The sequence below is a fragment of the Bubalus bubalis genome, chromosome 3 (genome assembly GCF_019923935.1).
Source record: "Bubalus bubalis isolate 160015118507 breed Murrah chromosome 3, NDDB_SH_1, whole genome shotgun sequence".
In the NCBI taxonomy this organism is placed as follows: Eukaryota; Metazoa; Chordata; class Mammalia; order Artiodactyla; family Bovidae; genus Bubalus; species Bubalus bubalis.
This window is the reverse complement of record NC_059159.1, coordinates 76,532,397-76,550,868: the sequence shown is the minus strand read 5'-3', so window position 1 is coordinate 76,550,868 and position 18,472 is coordinate 76,532,397. Positions and strand designations below refer to the sequence as shown.

General features: G+C 37.1%; 1 long non-coding RNA gene across 7 annotated transcripts in view; it reads right to left on the bottom strand.

Annotated features, from left to right (window-relative positions):
• The window catches only part of LOC123332758, a 270,253-nt gene that overhangs the window by 138,890 nt on the left and 112,891 nt on the right, over positions 1-18,472 (bottom strand). The gene's annotated exons all lie outside the window — the stretch shown is intronic.

Here is an 18,472-nt window from a genome sequence, read left to right as displayed (position 1 = left end):
ATCCAAAATCTACAAGCAATAAATGCTGGAGAGGGTGTGGAGAAAAGGGAACCCTCTTACACTGTTGGTGGGAATGCAAACTAGTACAGTCACTATGGAGAACAGTGTGGAGATTCCTTAAAAAACTGGAAATAGAACTGCCTTATGATCTAGCAATCCCACTGCTGGGCATACACACTGAGGAAACCAGAATTGGGGTACACATGTACCCCAATGTTTATCGCAGCACTGTTTATAATAGCCAGGACATGGAAGCAACCTAGATGTCCATCAGCAGATGAATGGATAAGAAAGCAGTGGTACATATACACATTGGAGTACTACTCAGCCATTAAAAAGAATACATTTGAATCAGTTCTAATGAGGTGGATGAAAGTGGAGCCTATTATACAGAGTGAAGTAAGCCAGAAAGAAAAACACCAATACAGTATACTAATGCATATATATGGAATTTAGAAAGATGGTAACGGTGACCCTGTATGCAAGACAGCAAAAGAGACACAGATGTATAGATCAGTCTTTTGGACTTGGGGTGGGGGGGTATGATTTGGGAGAAAGGCATTAAAACGTGTATAATATCATATAAGAAACGAATCGCCAGTCCAGGTTCGATGCAGGATGCAGGAAGCTTGGGGCTGGTGCACTGAGATGACCCAGAGGGATGGTATGGGGAGGGAGGTGGGAGGGGGGTTCAAGATGGGGAACACGTGTACACCTGTGATGGATGCATGTTGATGTATGGCAAAACCAATACAATATTGTAAAGTAAAAAATATTAATAATAATAAAAAATTTTTTAAAATAAATAAATAAATAAAATAAAATCAGAGAGACATACAGACCAATCGAGTAGAACTGACTTTCCAGAAACACTCACATTTAAGGACAATTTATTTTTGACAAAGGAGGAAAGAAAATTCAATGGGAAAGAAAAGTGTTTTCAACAAAAATTGCTGAGTCAACTTGTCAACACCTGCATTCATGTGTGCACTCATACATCTTGCATACAATTTGACTCTTAACACATAAAAATGAACCCAAAATAGATCAAATACATAAAATCAAGAGTAAAAACTATAAACTATTAAAATAAAACATGGTAAAAGCTAACGATCCTGAACCCAATAATGGTTTCTTAAATATGATATGAGAAACAATGCCCAGAGGCACCGAAGAAAACTACTAATGACAGACTTTATTCAACTTAAAAACTTTTGTTCCTTAAAGGACACTGTCAGTAGAATGAAAGAACAACTCATGGAAAAGAAGACTTTTTTTTTTTTTCAAACCACGTTTATCGTAAGTTATCTAATATCCATCCACACAATATAAAGAGTACTAACAACCCCACAAAATAAAAACAAGCGAATCCACTTGAGGCAAAAGATCTGAATAAACATATCACAGAGTAGATATACTAGTGTCTGATAGGCATGTGAACAGATGATCAGTCATTAGAGAAATGTAAGTGAAAACCACAATGAGATACTATTTCACAATCAGTAGGATGGCATAATAAAAACCAGACAAAAACAAGTGTTTATGAGAATGTGGAAAAATAGAAACCCTCATAATATTAAAATGGTCACCCTGCTTATATACCTTATATGCAGAGGACATCATGAGAAACGCTGGGCTGGAAGAAGCACAAGCTGGAATCAAGATTGCCTGGAGAAATATCAATAATCTCAGATATGCAGATGACACCACTCTTATGGCAGAAAGTGAAGAGGAACTAATAAGTCTCTTGATGAAAGTGAATTTGGAAAAAGACAAAGTTGGCTTAAAGCTCAACATTCAGAAAACGAAGATCATGTCATCTGGTCCCATCACTTCATGGCAAATAGATGGGGAAACAATGGAAACAGTGACTGACTGACTTTGAGCTCCAAAATCACTGCAGATGGTGACTGCAGCCATGAAATTAAAAGACGCTTGCTCCTTGGAAGGAAAGTTATGACCAACCTAGACAACATATTCAAAAGCAGAGACATTACTTTGCCAACAAAGGTCCATCTAGTCAAGGCTATGATTTTTCCAATAGTCATGTATAGATGTGAGAGTTGAACTGTGAAGAAAGCTGAGCGCTGAAGAATTGATGCTTTTGAACTGTAATGCTGGAGAAGACTCTTGCGAGTCCCTTGGACTGCAAGGAGATCCAACCAGTCCATCCTAAAGGAGACCAGTCCTGGGTGTTCATTGGATGGACTGATGCTGAGGCTGAAATTCCAATAATTTGGCCACCTCATGCAAAGAGCTGACTCATTGGAAAAGACCCTGATGCTGGGAGGGATTGGGGGCAGGAGGAGAAGGGAACGACAGAGGATGAGATGGCTGGATGGTATCACCAACTTGATGCACATGAGTTTGGGTGAACTCTGGGAGTTGGTGATGGACAGGGAGGCCTGGCGTGCTGTGATTCATGGGGTTGCAAAGAGTCGGACATGGCTGAGCAACTCAACTGAACAGTAACTTTGAAAAACTATTTGGAAGTTCATCAGTAAGTCAAATACTGAATTACCATTTGACCCAGTAGTACCATTTCTATGTAAATATACCAAAGGATTCAAAACAGACATCCATCCGAATATTTATATCTGAATATTTACAGTAGCACACTTTACAATAACCAAAAGGTGAAAAGAATGTATAAATAAAATGTTATAGCTGTATAATAGAAGATTACACAGTCATTAAGAGAAATGAAGAACTATGATATATATGAACTTTGAAAATATTATGCTAAGTTAAAGAGACCAGGCACAAAAGGGCATATATAATTTCATTTGTATTAACTATCTAGAACAGACAAATTAAGGGAAACAGAAAAGAGATTTGTGTTTGCTAAGGATTAGGGGGAGAGTAACTGATTACTGGGCACTGGATTACATTTTGAGTGGAAGAAAAAGTTCTGGAACTATGCAGTGATGATGGTTGCTCAATCTTATGAATATACTTAATGCTACTGAACTGTACACTTAAGACACACAAATAGTAAATTTCATCTCACATATTTTAACACAATTAAAACAATATAAAAAGAAAATAACCTATTTTCTCACTTCTATCTAAAAAACTAATTATATTAGAAAGCCTAGTATAATTAATCTCTGCCATTAACTTAAAAGATGATCTCTATCTCAGTGAACTCCAGGAGTTGGTGATGGATAAGGAGGCCTGGTGTGCTGTGATTCATGGGGTCGCAAAGAGTCGGGCACTACTGAGTGACTGATCTGATCTGATCTGATCTAAAAGTAAAATAGGTAATTCCTAAGACTCAAATGGTGATGTATTTTGAGAACTAATGGAGAATAGGACAAATCTGAATAGCTACTCAGAATTTTTAAAAATGATTCCAATGTAACCACATAGCACTCCTAAGAGAAAGTTAGTGATGTCTTATTTAAAATTTTTTTCCAAGTCATTTGTACAAAAATAACATTTTTTTTAGTAAATAAAATAACATCTGTGATTTATGAAATAAAGAGAGGGATAACTATATTGTTAGGATTCAGTTCAGTTCAGTTGCTCAGTCCTGTCTGACTCTTTGTGACCCCATGAACTGCAGCACGTCAGGCCTCCCTGTGCATCACCAACTCCTGGAGTCCACCCAAACCCATGTCCATCGAGTCGGTGATGCCATCCTATTAATGGCCCTATAATCTCAGTTCAGTAACTTAAACGTTATTTATGTCTTGTAAAATAATGAGAACATCCCTAGTTGCTACACCTGGGAAAAAATCTGAAATTATCACAACAAAAATGTTTGATTCACAGTGGCTTCTAGCACTTATACTTGGTGTGGTGCCTCGCAACTCATGCTACCTCATGATAAACTGCCCCTGCGATAAATAATGTGCTTACCTTCAACATGGTATTTCAAGGGCTAAACACTTTATAAATTCCAGAATTCCAATAAAAGTGAAATGGAATACATGATAGAATATCTGAATTAGAAGAACCCTTAGTGATTTATAGAGTTCACTAATCATTTTGCAAAACTGATTCCTAGAGATTTTAAGTGTATTATTTTTAAAGTCACACAGCTGATTAGTAGTCAAGGGGCACTATGCATCCAATTCAGTGTGGGATTTTTTCCCCTCTGTATTTCTCTCCTTATTTATACTGCTGCTCACTAATAATCCTTCCCTTTTAGCATTGAAAAAATCTCTTTAATAAAATGTATTAGGTACTTTTTATGAACGGTTTTACCTAGGGTCATCATAAAAGGCCTCTCTGAAGAGATGATATTTGAGTTTGGCTCTGAATTATGAGAAAGAAATAGCTATGCAAATACTTGAGAGATGGTCCAAATGAGGAAGAAGAATAAGTAACCTTGGAGGGAGTGACTTTTAAATATCTCTGATTGAAAGTCACTGCACCTAGAGCCTGGTGAAAGTGGGAGAAACATGACATAGATGAGTTGGGAAAGGTAGGTGGTAGCCATGGCAAAGATTTTACTTTTATTTTCTAAAATAAAACATGATGGATTTTAATAAAGGATATCACATCTCTGCTTAAAATTAAAGAAATGAATACACAGATGTCTGTTCTATGGCTTTCAGAACAGGGTTATAATCCTTTTTGAACAGGATATTAGCATGGAGATACATGGGGATAAAATGCTGCAGGGTACAGTCTGCAGCTAATACCAAAGACCAAAATCCTAGATGCAGATTTTAAAAGAGAGAAGTAAATTACAATTCCTTTATTTATAAACAACAACAAAAAATAAAACCCAGGTAAACGTTATTGACATTAACAGATTTCAAGAAGGAATGTATAATTGATAGCTTCAATTTCATGTGGCCAAAATGTAACAAGTGATTCCATTTTTCAAATCATTGAGAACTGTGAGAAGATATAAATACAGAAGCCAGAAAAGGAAAAGTAATAGAATTCCCATTAGGAAGATGGAAAACCCCTTCTATTTCAAAGAAGGAAGCAGGGAGCTGTGTCAAAGGTGCTCAGAAGTCATGGAAGATGAAGATGGAGAAGGAACCATTGTGTTTGCCACAAAAGTAGATTATAAAGGCTTTTAAAGTGGAGTGGTAGGATTAAAAGCCCAAAAGTAGATAAATTAAGTATGTATATCAGATGAGAAGGAAGAGATATTAAAAAAAAAAATGTTTAGTTATGTGTGACCCAGGGAAATGGAGCAAATGCTAGAGTCAGAAGTATGTGAATAAAGGCATATGAAGGCATGCAATTTATTGGCAAGGATGATTCCTCAAAAAATTCTTCAGAGTATAGATATTTTTTTCGTAAAGTTTGCAAATGAAGAATCTGTGACCCAAGGACTTTGCTGAAGCCCTACTGACTATTAGAGGGGCTTTATTTCTGAAACTTGAATTCTAAGCATCATTTCTCCACAGATCACTTGGTCTATGATCTAAGGTAATCAAGCTGGTAAAGGGTGCTTTTTCCAACATGAATATCCATCAACAGATGAATGGATCAAGAAGATGTGGTATGTATATGACATTATATATATATATATATATATATATATAAAATGAAATATTCAACTATGAAAAAGAATGGAGTATTACCATTTGCAGCAAAAATCACAGACCTAGAGATTATAAGACTAAGTGAAATAGGTCAAAGACAAATATTATGTGTTACCACTTATATGTGGAATCTAAAAAAGTAATATAGATGAATTTATTTATACAAGAGAAACAGACTCACAGACTTTGAAAACAAATTTATAGTTACCAAAGGGGAAAGGGGGGGATAAATTTTAAGTATAGGATAAACAGATATACCTATTATGTGTGAAACAGATAAACAATAGGGATTTCTTGTATACACAGAGAACTATATTCAATATCTTGTAATAACCTATAATGAAAGGAATCTGAAAAAAGTCTGAACCACTTCACTGTATATCTGAAACTAATACAATATTGTAATCAACTATACTTAAATAAAAAAGGTGCTTGTTACTTGATTTTTGAGAGTTCCAAATTCTATATCTGTGAGTGTGTGTTCCTCATAAGATGAAAAAACTGGACACAGGTTTTTGCTTAACCTGCCAGTGAAGGACTAGAGATAAGTGTACGTAAGTTTGTGCTGATTGGTTGAAATGACTGATTGCTTGTATACAGCTATTTATATGAAAGAGATGACCAGATGCCTATCAGAATTTTGTAAATTCCTACCAGAGTATAGGCATGCTTAGTAGTAACATTCTGGTCTCAATTCCACCTTCTCCTGCATCTAAGTAATATCATGTAAATAATCCTTACTACTGCATTTTGGGGCTTCCCCAGTAGCTCAGCTGGTAAAGAATTCACCTGCAATGTGGGCGACCTGGGTTCGATCCCTGGGTTGAGAAGATCCCCTGGAGGAGAGCATGACAACCACTCCAGTGTTCTTGCCTGGAGAATCCCCATGGACAGAAGAGCCTGGCTGGCTACAGTCCGTGGGATTGCAGAGAGTCAGACACGATTGAGTAAATAAGCACACAGCACTGTGCATTTTGAACAGAGATGTTCATCAGTTTCCACTCCAAAGTGATTAAGGAACAGATACACATAGACTCATCATGGTTTTCCATTTCCCATATACCTGATACACATGGAGAAATCTGACACCCTAGAAATTGACGTTCCTTTCTCAGAGTAAACGTCTGGATCCCTGAAATGTCCCTGTAGAAAGCCACTTACACATAAGGATCACTAGTATTCAACTTTATATGAATAGGAAACAAACATCTTCTCTAATAAATCAGAGACATTTAGAGATTTAGGCATTATAGCACTTACAGTTACCTTAACTAATACACTCAGCTTATGCTGAATCACTGTAACAAATTCTTTACAATTCAAGAATAATAAATAGTTTAAGGATATTTGGACATGCTAGTAATGGTGTTATGTTCAATAACAACAACAACAACAGCAAAAAACCCTGTTGCTGAGAGAATGGAAGCTTTTATACATTCTTTATATGCTGTTGCCAATTTCTGAGTATCACAGAGCAGAACTATCAGAGTACTGTTAAGAAACTGAAAAATACAACTACTCTATGTAGCAACCACACTGTTTCCAGTAGATGCCAGGCAATTTTTCTTAGTGACTTTGAAAGAACAAGTTAAATGAAGAAAATGTTCCTCTAAAACTAGAAATTTATAAAATTAATTTGCTTTCTGAATCTCTCTTTACCCTGTGACTAACACCATTTTTGCATATTTATCTTGACCAACTGGAAATAAGCAGAGTATATACTGTCCTTTTTTCTCCCTGGGAATAAACACATGTATTTTACAACCATAGCACTGTTATCAAAACCAGGACATATAAATTAGACACAAATAATAATCCATAGTCCATTTTCTGATGTTATCATTTGTCCTAATAGTCTTCCTTATAGGTTTCCTTACATTTTCACTTTCTTCCTTTTATTTATTTATTTTCAATGAAGAATGATTGCTTTACAGTATTGTGTTTGTTTCTGCCAAACGCCAATATGATCAGCCATACAGTATATATATATATGTCCCCTCCCTCTTAAACCTCCCATGTTACTTAGGTTGGTGCAAAAGTAATTGCAGTTTCGGACCATGAATTTTAAATTATTATAACTATGCTCAAACACATCTTTATTAATCAAAACAGGAAACATTATAATCAACACATTTTTGCCAATGAGAAATAAATGTTCTTATTCCTGTAGCATAAAAATCCATGTTTAAGTATTCAAGGAACTCTTGAAATGCATTTTCTGTTTTCTGCCTCCTGCCGGCTGCAGAAGCATTTTCCCTGCAAAAAGTTGTCCAGATACTTGAAGAAGTGGTAGTTGGTTGGCAAAAGAGCAAGTGAATATAGCAGATGAGGCAAAACTTTGTAGCCCAATTCATTCAACTTTTGAAGCATTTGTGCGACATGCATTCAGGCATGCATTGTCGTGGATAAGAACTGGGCCCTTTAATGCTGACCAGTGCTGGCTGTAGGTGTTGCGATTTTCAGTGTATCAGTTTGCTGAGCTTACTTCCCAGATATAATGGTTTTGCTAGGATTTAGAAAGCTGTAGTGGATCAGATGGGCAGGAGACCACCAAACACTGCCCATGACCTTTCTTTGGTTCATGTTTGGCTTTGGGAAGTGCTTTGGAGCTTCTTTTCAGTCCAGCCACTGAGCTGGTCATTGCCAGTTATTGTATGCAATCTACTTTTCATCACACATAACAATCTGATTGAAAAGTGGTACATTGTTGTTGTATAGAATAAGACGACACTTCAAAATGATGTTTTTATGATTTTCAGTCAGTTCAGTTCATGAGGAACCCACTTATCTAGCTTTTCCACCTTTCCAATTTGCTTCACGTGCCAAAAGACCATAGAGTGATTGACACTGAGTTCTTTGGCGACTTCTCATGTAGTTATAAGAGAATCAGCTTTCATGACGGCTCTCAGTTGGTCACTGTCACCTTCTGATGGCTGTTCATTACGTTCCTCATCTTCAAGGTTCTCGTCTCCTTTGCAAAACTTCTTGAACCACCACTGCGCTGTACATTCGTTAGTAGTTCCTGGTCAAATTCTTTATTGATGTTGCAAATTCTCTCTTTCTGACAATTTGTGATTCATTTTTAACTCGAATTAGAAAATGCTTGAATTTGCTTTTTGCCTAACATCATTACCATTGTCTAAATACGTATGAAATAACTTGCAAGTAATAAGTCATTAGCAAAAAATAAAGTGAGAAATGCACATTAAAAAGATGGATAACATAACCACATTTATTTATGAATGCGTTCCAATATCAAACGGCAAAGTTCAACAGTGCAAAACTGCCATTATTTTTACACCAACCTAAAAAGAAAAATACAGAAATGGTAGAGTTTTTCAATAATTAAGAGAGATAGCAACATTATATATGTGTGTGTATATGTGTGTACAAAGAGAGCTATGCATATATGTGTGTATGTAACTGTTGTAGATTGTGTGCTCAGGAAGATAATTCTTTGATATCAGGGATATCCCCTTGTTTCAGATACATAAGTTCCTTTGTAAAAGAAAAGGAAAGGAGGAGACAGATGTATCCCTCTCCTCTACTGTGTGTTCTGTATTTTCATATAAAAGCCATACTTTAAGTCCTAGATTTTAACTGTCTGTTATAAGTAAGGGGATTTCTACGAAGTGATATCATATTGTGCAGATAAATTTTTCTAATTTTGCTATACAATTTAGGGAGTCAATTATTTGAAAGTCCCAATTCAAGTATCATGCACTTCATTAATTTGACTTAGGGAGTCCTAAATAGAGAAACATTTAGTAAATCTACAGTTAATTACAAAGTAAAAGTACTATTTTCCTTCACTTTTTAGATAAAATCATTGAGTATAGATGTAGCCATGAAATGGTCAGGATAGTATTTCTCCAAATATTGTGACTTAAAACATGAAAAAATAATTCCATTAGCAGTCAAATTGCAATAAAAGCTTCTGTTCCCAGTGCCCTGGAATAGAGTTATCCTTTGGTACTAGAGGGAGATTGATTCTAGGATTTCTTGTAGACACCAAATTCTAAGGATGCTCAAGTCCCTTATATAAAATAATGCAGTATCTGCATACAACCTAGATATTCTCACATATATTTTAAATCATCTCTGTAGTACTACTACTAACAACAGCTACAGTGAGCCTTGAACAAAACAGATTTGAATTGTGTGGGTGCACTTACAGGAGCATTTGTTTTCAATAAATACAAACATAGTACTACACAATCTGCAGTTCGCTGAATTCTTGGACATGGAAATAAAGACATGGAGGGTTGACTACAAAGTTTTAGTCGGATTTTTGATTCCATAGGAGTTGGTGCCCCTAATTCCTTTGTTGTTCAAGAGTTGAAATGTACCATATAAATGAAATTTAAATACCAGCACATGGCAAATGCAGGTTGTATTTTTTGGAACTTTCTGAAACTTTTTTGGAATATTTTCAATTAGTGGTTGGTTGAATCTGGAGATTAAGAACCGTGGATAAAGAGGACCAACAGAATCACCATATTTCTCTCAAATAAAGCAAGTATATTCTTTTTTCTTCGGTGTGTGTGTGTGTTAATTGCTCACACACTAATATAGCATGTTAGTTGCTCAGCTGTATCCGACTCTTTGTGATTCCATGGACTGTAGCCTGCCAGGCTTCCCTGTCCATGGCATTCTCCAGGCAAGAATATGGGAGTGGGTTGCCATGCCCTTCTTATATGTATATGTGTGTGTGTGTGTGTGTGTGTGTGTGTGTATACACACATAATAACATAAAATGTCCATGAAGAGAACCACAAATTAATCTTATATTTAAGTGTGTGCTAAATTGCTTCATTTGTGTCAAACTCTGTGTGACCCTATGGACTGCAACCTGCCAGGCTCCTCTGTGCATGGGATTCTCTAGGCAAGAATAATGGAGTGGGTTGCCATACCTTCCTCCAGAATCTTATATGTACTATCAATTAATTGTAAATATTTAGCAAATTATTTACATTAAACCTCATGTACTTTATCTCATAGGTAAATTGAAGGATTTTGCTAAAGTGATTCTGGAATCCATCAGCCACAATGTTTAGTAATTCTATAGGAAATTTAATTTCATCTTTTACAGTTTATAAGCCATTTTATCATCAGTTCCTTCTTACTCTTATGAAAGTTTTAACTAGATAAATTAAAACATTCATTTTACTAGTAAAAATAAACCAAATCTGGGAAACTATAATTGCTTAAGATGAATAACCTCCTAGTTATTTGGGAAGAGTTCTAACCGAAAAGTTTTAAGTTCAGAATTCTTTTTGTTACATGATACCATATTTCTGAATACATAAGGTTCCTACAACAAAAGGAATGTATCATTTTCAGAGCCAACTAGATTCCTGAATGTTATCAAAAAAAGTATCATTACGGTAGTGAGAGTTCAATGTTGAGAATGCTTGCAATGATAATTCCTTTGTATTTTATTCCATTCAAAACTTTGCAAGCTTCAAGTTAGCATTCACTAAATGAGTACAGGTCATGTGAAGAAAAAAAAAAAAAAGAAAAGGAAATCTGATTTATTAATCTGAAAATTTTTTTCTTTTGCCTAGCAATCTGAATAACAAATTTTACCGAATCACTAATTGAATAGAGCAAATAACTTATACATTTAAAGCCGGAAGAGCATGTAACTGAAGGCATTACTTGTATAATTAGCTTCTCTAGGCCTACCTTGCTTCAATTGCCAAATGAGGCCAATATTAAGAACTAATTATACAACTTTTACTAAGTATGTGCTTTGTATTATCTTCAGCTCAAAAAGACTGATTCAATTTAAGGCAACAATTCTAAAAATTCTGATTTTACAAATGAAGGAATAAAGATAAGGGTGCATTAAGTAATTTGGTCAGGGTCCTATAGTTGGGACATGTCAGAGCCAGTATTCAAATTCAGATAGTCTAACTATAAATCCCATGTCTTAACAACTACTCTGTAAGTATTTCACAAAGTATGAAGATTCGATGAAAAAAGATAATGAAAACAATTTACGGTGCCAATCAAAGAATCAGAGATCAGATCAGATCAGTCACTCAGTCATGTCTGACTCTTTGCGACCCCATGAATTGCAGCACACCAGGCCTGCCTGTCCATCATCAACTCCTGGAGTTCACTGAGACTCACGTCCGTCGAGTCAGTGATGCCATCCAGCCATCTCATCCTCTGTCGTCCCCCTCTCCTCCTGCCCCCAATCCCTCCCAGCATCAGAGTCTTTTCCAATGAGTCAACTCTTTGCATGAGGTGGCCAAAGTACTGGAGTTTCAGCTTCAGCATCATTCCTTCCAAAGAAATCCCAGGGCTGATGTCCTTCAGAATGGACTGGTTGGATCTCCTTGCAGTCCAAGGGACTTGCCAGAGTCTTCTCCAACACCACCTTTCAAAAGCATCAATTCTTCGGCACTCAGCCTTCTTCACAGTCCAACTCTCACATCCATACATGACCACAGGAAAAACCATAGCCTTGACTAGACATACCTTTGTTGGCAAAGTAATGTCTCTGCATTTGAATATACTATCTAGGCTGGTCATAACTTTCCTTCCAAGAAGTAAGCATCTTTTAATTTCATGGCTGCAGTAACCATCTGTAGTGATTTTGGAGCCCAGAAAAATAAAGTCTGACACTGTTTCCCCATCTATTTCCCATGAAGTGGTGGGACTGGATGCCATGATCTTCGTTTTCTGAATGTTGAGCTTTAAGCCAACTTTTTCACTCTCCACTTTCACTTTCATCAAGAGGCTTTTTAGTTCCTCTTCACTTTCTGCCATAAGGGTGGTGTCATCTGCATATCTGAGGTTATTGATATTTCTCCCGGCAATCTTGATTCCAGCTTGTGTTTCTTCCAGTCCAGCATTTCTCATGATGTACTCTGCATAGAAGTTAAATAAGCAGGGTGACAATATACAGCCTTGACGAACTCCTTTTCCTATTTGGAACCAGTCTGTTGTTCCATGTCCAGTTCTAACTGTTGCTTCCTGACCTGCATACAAATTTCTCAAGAGGCAGATCAGGTGATCTGGGATTCCCATCTCTTTCAGAATTTTCCACAGTTTATTGTGATCCACACAGTCAAAGGATTTGGCATAGTCAATAAAACAGAAATAGATGTTTTTCTGGAACTCTCTTGCTTTTCCAATGATCCAGAGGATGTTGGCAATTTGATCTCTGGTTCCTCTGCCTTTTCTAAAACCAGCTTGAACATCAGGAAGTTCACGGTTCACATATTGCTGAAGCCTGGCTTGGAGAATTTTGAGCATTACTTTACTAGCGTGTGAGATGAGTGCAATTGTGCGGTAGTTGGAGCATTCTTTGGCATTGCCTTTCTTTGGGATTGGAATGGAAACTGACCTTTTCCAGTCCTGTGGCCACTGCTGAGTTTTCCAAATTTGCTGGCATATTGAGTTCAGCACTTTCACAACATCATCTTTCAGGATTTGGAATAGCTCAACTGGAATTCCATTACCTCCACTAGTTTTGTTCGTAGTGATGCTTTCTAAGGCCCACTTGTCTTCACATTCCAGGATGCATAGGAACCTGGAATGTCAGGTCCATGAATTAAGGCAAATTGTAAGTGGTCAAACAAGAGATGGCAAGAGTGAATGTCGACATTCTAGGAATCAGCGAACTGAAATAGACTGGAAGGGGTGAATTTAACTCAGATGACCACTATATCTACTACTGTGGGCAGGAATCCCTCAGAAGAAATGGAGTGGCCATCATGGTCAACAAAAGAGTCTGAAATGCAGTACTTGGATGCAGTCTCAAAAATGACAGAATGATCTCTGTTCGTTTCCAAGGCAAACCATTCAATATCACAGTAATCCAAGTCTATGCCCCAACCAGTAACGCTGAAGAAGCTGAAGTTGAATGGTTCTATGAAGACCTACAAGACCTTTTAGAACTAACACTCAATCAAAGAATAACCCCCAGTTAATATTAACTTTCATTAATATTATCAATTTGTAATGCTTATGCCTACTATTATAATGAAATGCAACAGTATGCAAATAATAAATCGTCAATATGATAACTAATATCCTAAAGGGAAAGCACATAAATTAAGGTATATTGTATACAACTCTGGTTTAAATTTAACTCAGCATAAAAACTGATGGGGTTCACTTTGCCCCATAATGTATCGCAAGGTCCAACAGACAAGAATAGTTTTTAACCTCCACCTTAATTGTCTAAAATATTTTAGATAGGAAGCCAAAAGCAGGAAGAAAGCTATTATCAAAGATAATTTAACATAAGAAAGGCTTATCCATGTGGTATTACAAAGATTTGTCTACCAAGTATTTGCTCTTGGCTCTATCTTTCTGTGAACTGTCTTTCCACCTTTTGAAGTTTCAGCTGTTTACCCCAGACTCCTTAGCTCAGAATGGCATATAAACTCTAGTTGCTGATCACTGAGCTTCTCATGTCTTTTGGGATTCCATCTTTACATAATTAACTTTGCTCTTTTCTTGTTAATTTGTCTCCTGTTAATTTAATTATTAGGTCAGCCAAAAAATCTAGAAGGAAAATGGTGAAAATTTTTCCCCTCTGCAGAAAAGACAAGCAAATATTTATCAGCATCACAAAAATCATTAATGTGAAAATAAAAATTAAGTAGAATAAAACATAAAGAGACACTGAATAAAAAAGGCTATATAAACCTATATTGTCCCTAGATATTTAAAATATTAATACTTTCTATTTAAAGTAAGTGTTTTAGTCAAGATTTAAATTGTTGATAGGTTATTTGTTTTCTCCTTGTGACTCACTGCTTTCTCTGAAAACTTCCTTCTACTCTCATCTCTGCTTCTATGTGGTAAGCAGATGATTTATTTTCTCCAAATATCAAAATATTTATTATATATATATATATATCAAGGTGAATAAATATTTTAAATAATGGATTGTTGTTATTGTTTAGTCGATATGTCATATCCAACTCTTTTGCAACCTCATGGGCTATGGCAAAATGGTTGTCTGAAGAGGCCTTACAAATAGTGAGAAAATAAAAGAAGCTAAAGGCAAAGGAGAAAAGGAAATATATACCTATCTGAATGCAGGTTCCAAAGAATAGCAAGAGGTAAGAAAGCTTTCCTAAGTGAGTGAAGTAAAGTGAAGTTGCTCAGTCATGTATGACTCTTTTGGACCCCATGGACTGTAGCCTACCAGGCTCCTCCATCCATGTGATCCTCCAGGAAAGAGTACTGGAGTGGGTTGCCATTTCCTTCTCCAGGGGAATCTTCCCAACCCAGGGATCGAACCTGGGTCTCCCACATTCCAGGCAGACACTTTAACCTCTGAGCCACCAGGATTTATGCAAAGAAATACAGGAAAACAATAGAATGGGAAAGATTATTCAAGAAGATCAGAGATACCAAGGGAACATTTCATGCAAAGATGGGCTCAATAAAGGACAGAAATGGTATGGAGCTAACAGAAGCAGAAGATATTAACAAGAGGTGGCAAGAATCTACAGAAGAACTATACAAAAAATCTTAATGATCCACATAACCACGATGGTGTGGTCACTCTTCTAGAGCTAGACATCCTGGAGTGCAAAGTCAAGTAGGCCTTAGGAAGCATCACAATGAACAAAGCTAGTGGAGGTGAAGGAATTCCAGCTGAGCTATTTCAAATCCTAAAACATGACACTGTTAAAGTGCTGTACTCAATATGCCAGCAAATTTGGAAAACTCAGCAGTGACCACTGCTGGAAGAGGTCAGTTTTCATTCCAATCCCAAAGAAAAGCAATGCCAAAGAATGTTCAAACTACTGCACAATTGCACTCATTCCCCATGCTAGCAAAGTAATGCTCAAAATCCTCCAAGCCAGGCTTCAATAGTACATGAACCATGAACTTCCAGATGTTCAAGCTGGATTTAGAAAAGGCAGAGGAACCAGAGATTAACTTTCCAGCATCAGTTGGATCATAGAAAAGGCAAGAGAATTCCATAAAAATCATCTACTTCTGCTTTATTGACTACATCAAAGCCTTTGTGTGGATCACAACAAAATGTGCAAAATTATTAAAGAGACAGAAATACCAGAACACCTTGCCTGCCTCCTGAGAAATCTGTATTCAGGTGAAGAAGCCACTGGTCGAGTTAGAACTGGACATGGAACAATGGACTGTTTCCAAACTGGGAAAGGAGTAAGTCAAGGTTGTATATGGTCACTTTGCTTATTTAATTTATGTGCAGAGTACATCATGTGAAATGTCGGGCTAGATGAAGCACAAGCTGGAATCAAGATTGCTGGGAGAAACACCAATAACCTCAGATATGCAAATGACACCACCCTCATGGCAGAAAGCGAAGAAGAACTAAAGGGACTCAATGAAAGTGAAAGAGGAGAGTGAAAAAGTTGGCTTAAAACACAACTTTCAAAAAACTAAGATCATAGCATCCAGTCCCATCACTTCATGGCAAATAGATGGGGAAAATAGGAACAGTGAGAGACTTTATTTTCTTGGGCTCCCATATCACTGCAGATGGTGACTGCAGCCATGAAATTAAAAGACACTTGTTCTTGGAAGAAAAGCTATGACAAACCTAGACGGCATATTAAAAGGCAGAGACATTACCGACAAAGTCTGTATAGTCAAAGCTCTGATTTCTCCAGTAGTCATGTATGGATGTGAAAGTTGGATCATAAAGAAAGCTGAATGCTGAAGAATCTATGCTTTTGAACTGTGGTGTTGGAGAAAACCCTTGAGAGTCCCTTGGACAGCAAGGAGATCAAACTAGTCAATCCTAAAGGAAATCAGTCCTGAATATTCATTGGTAGAACTGAAGATGAAGCTCCAATAATTTGGCCACCAAATGTAAAGAACAGATTCACTGGAAAAGACCTTGATGCTGGGAAAGATTGAAGGCAGGAGGAGAAGGTGATGACACAGGATGAGATGATCGGATGGAATCACTGACTCAATGGACATAAAGTTTGAGCAAGCTCCAGGAGTTGGTAATGGACAGGGAAGCCTGGCATGCTGCAGTCCATGTGGTCGTAAAGAGTCAGATACAATGGAGTGACTGAACTGAACTGGGATATAGCTCGCCAGGTTCCTCTGTCCATAGTATTTCCCAGGCAAGAATACTGGAGTGGGCGGCCGTTTCCTCCTCCAGGGGATCTTCCTGACCCAGGGATCAAACTTGCATCTCCTGCATTGGCAGGCATATTCTTTACCACTGAGCCACAGGGAAGCCCAAATAATGTTTTACATCAACAAAAAACTGTGTATTATACATTCTTGTCTTCAGAAGCCCTTTACTCAAATCAACAAGCACTTTCCAAATTTTGGAATAACTGGCAAGCACTTGCCCAGTTATTGTTTAACACACTGAACCATCCAAACTCAGCTCATCTTACCTTACATTCTTTCCCCATCTTTATTCACATAAATTTGCATGCTTAATTCTCTCCAACTGAAAGTTTACGAATTTTAGATTTACTTTGGTGTAAAATCTTAGGAGGTGCTAGTGGTGAAGAATCTGCCTGCCAATCTGGGAGACATAAGAGACACAGGTTCAATCCTTAGGTCAAGAAGATCCCCTGGAGAAGGGCATGGCAACCCATTCCAGTATTGTTGCCTGGAGAATCCCATGGATGGAGCAATCTAGTGGGTTACAGTCCATAGGGTCACAAAGATTTGGACAGGACTGAAGCGACTGAGTACACACACACTGGCTTAAAAAGGCCATCTTCTGTGAATTTCCCTTTAGTGAGCCATACCACTTCCAAATCTTAGTAATTTCAGGGAATATTTTTCTTCCTCTTCCATTAATTGAAAGTCTACAATCCAGAGATTTATTCTCTCCCTGATGTAAATAATGATAACCCTTTTAAAAAGCAGGTACATTTTTGGTCAGTTTTGATCTTTCTTGTGTCTCTAAGGCAAAGCTTGCTATATAACATGTGGGGCTACTGCAAGATAAAATGTGAGCTTTCTTGTTCAAGAAGCAGAGAAAAAAACAGACACAAAAGGCCACGTGCTATATGATTCCATTTATATGAAATAAACAGAATAGGCAAAACATAAGGAGGGAGAAGGCAATGGCAACCCATTCCAGTACTCTTGCCTGGAAAATCCCATGGACGGAAGAGCCTGGTGGGCTGCAGTCCATGGGGTCGCTAAGAGTTGGACACAACTGAGCGACTTCACTTTCACTTTTCACTTTCACACATTGGAGAAGGAAATGGCAACCCACTCCAGTATTTTTGCCTGGAGAATCCCAGGGACAGAGGAACCTGGTGGGCTGCCGTCTATGGGGTCGCACAGAGTTGGACACGACTGAAGCAACTTAGCAGCAGTAGCAGCAGCAGACATAAGGAAGATTAGTGGCTGCTAGGGGTAAGTGGGCGAAGATGATGGAGCATAAATGTTTGAGTCAGGAGATGATGAGTATAAATGTTTGAATCAATTTCTGATCCCCAGGTATCCTCTACAGACATTTAACGAAGTTCCTGGTCATTTAAAGTTGAATTTCAAGGAACAAATGCTTGTGGTTAAAAGAAGCTATTTAATTAATAAATTAATATACTTTTCTGAAGTTACACTTATTTTTCCTTTTCTCCTTATGGTCTAATCTAAAATTTTCCACATTCCATGTGTATTTATTTTTAGGTTTTATCTCCCTTAATCCTCAATTGTACTTATTGTTCTATGATGAGATTGTTTGGATACCCTCCTAATTTTTCTCTCTGCTTCTATTAATTTCAACACACAATCCACACTGTTTCAAGTGGGATTATGTTCCAAATATGTGTGTGTATATATATACACACACACACACACACACACATATATATGTATATATATAATTTGGCAAAACTAATACAATTATGTAAAGTCTAAAAATAAAATAAAATTAAAAAAAAAATTTCTGACACTTTCCTACTTCAAAATTTGATATAGACTCATTGCCTGGTGCATAAATTCAGATTCAACTA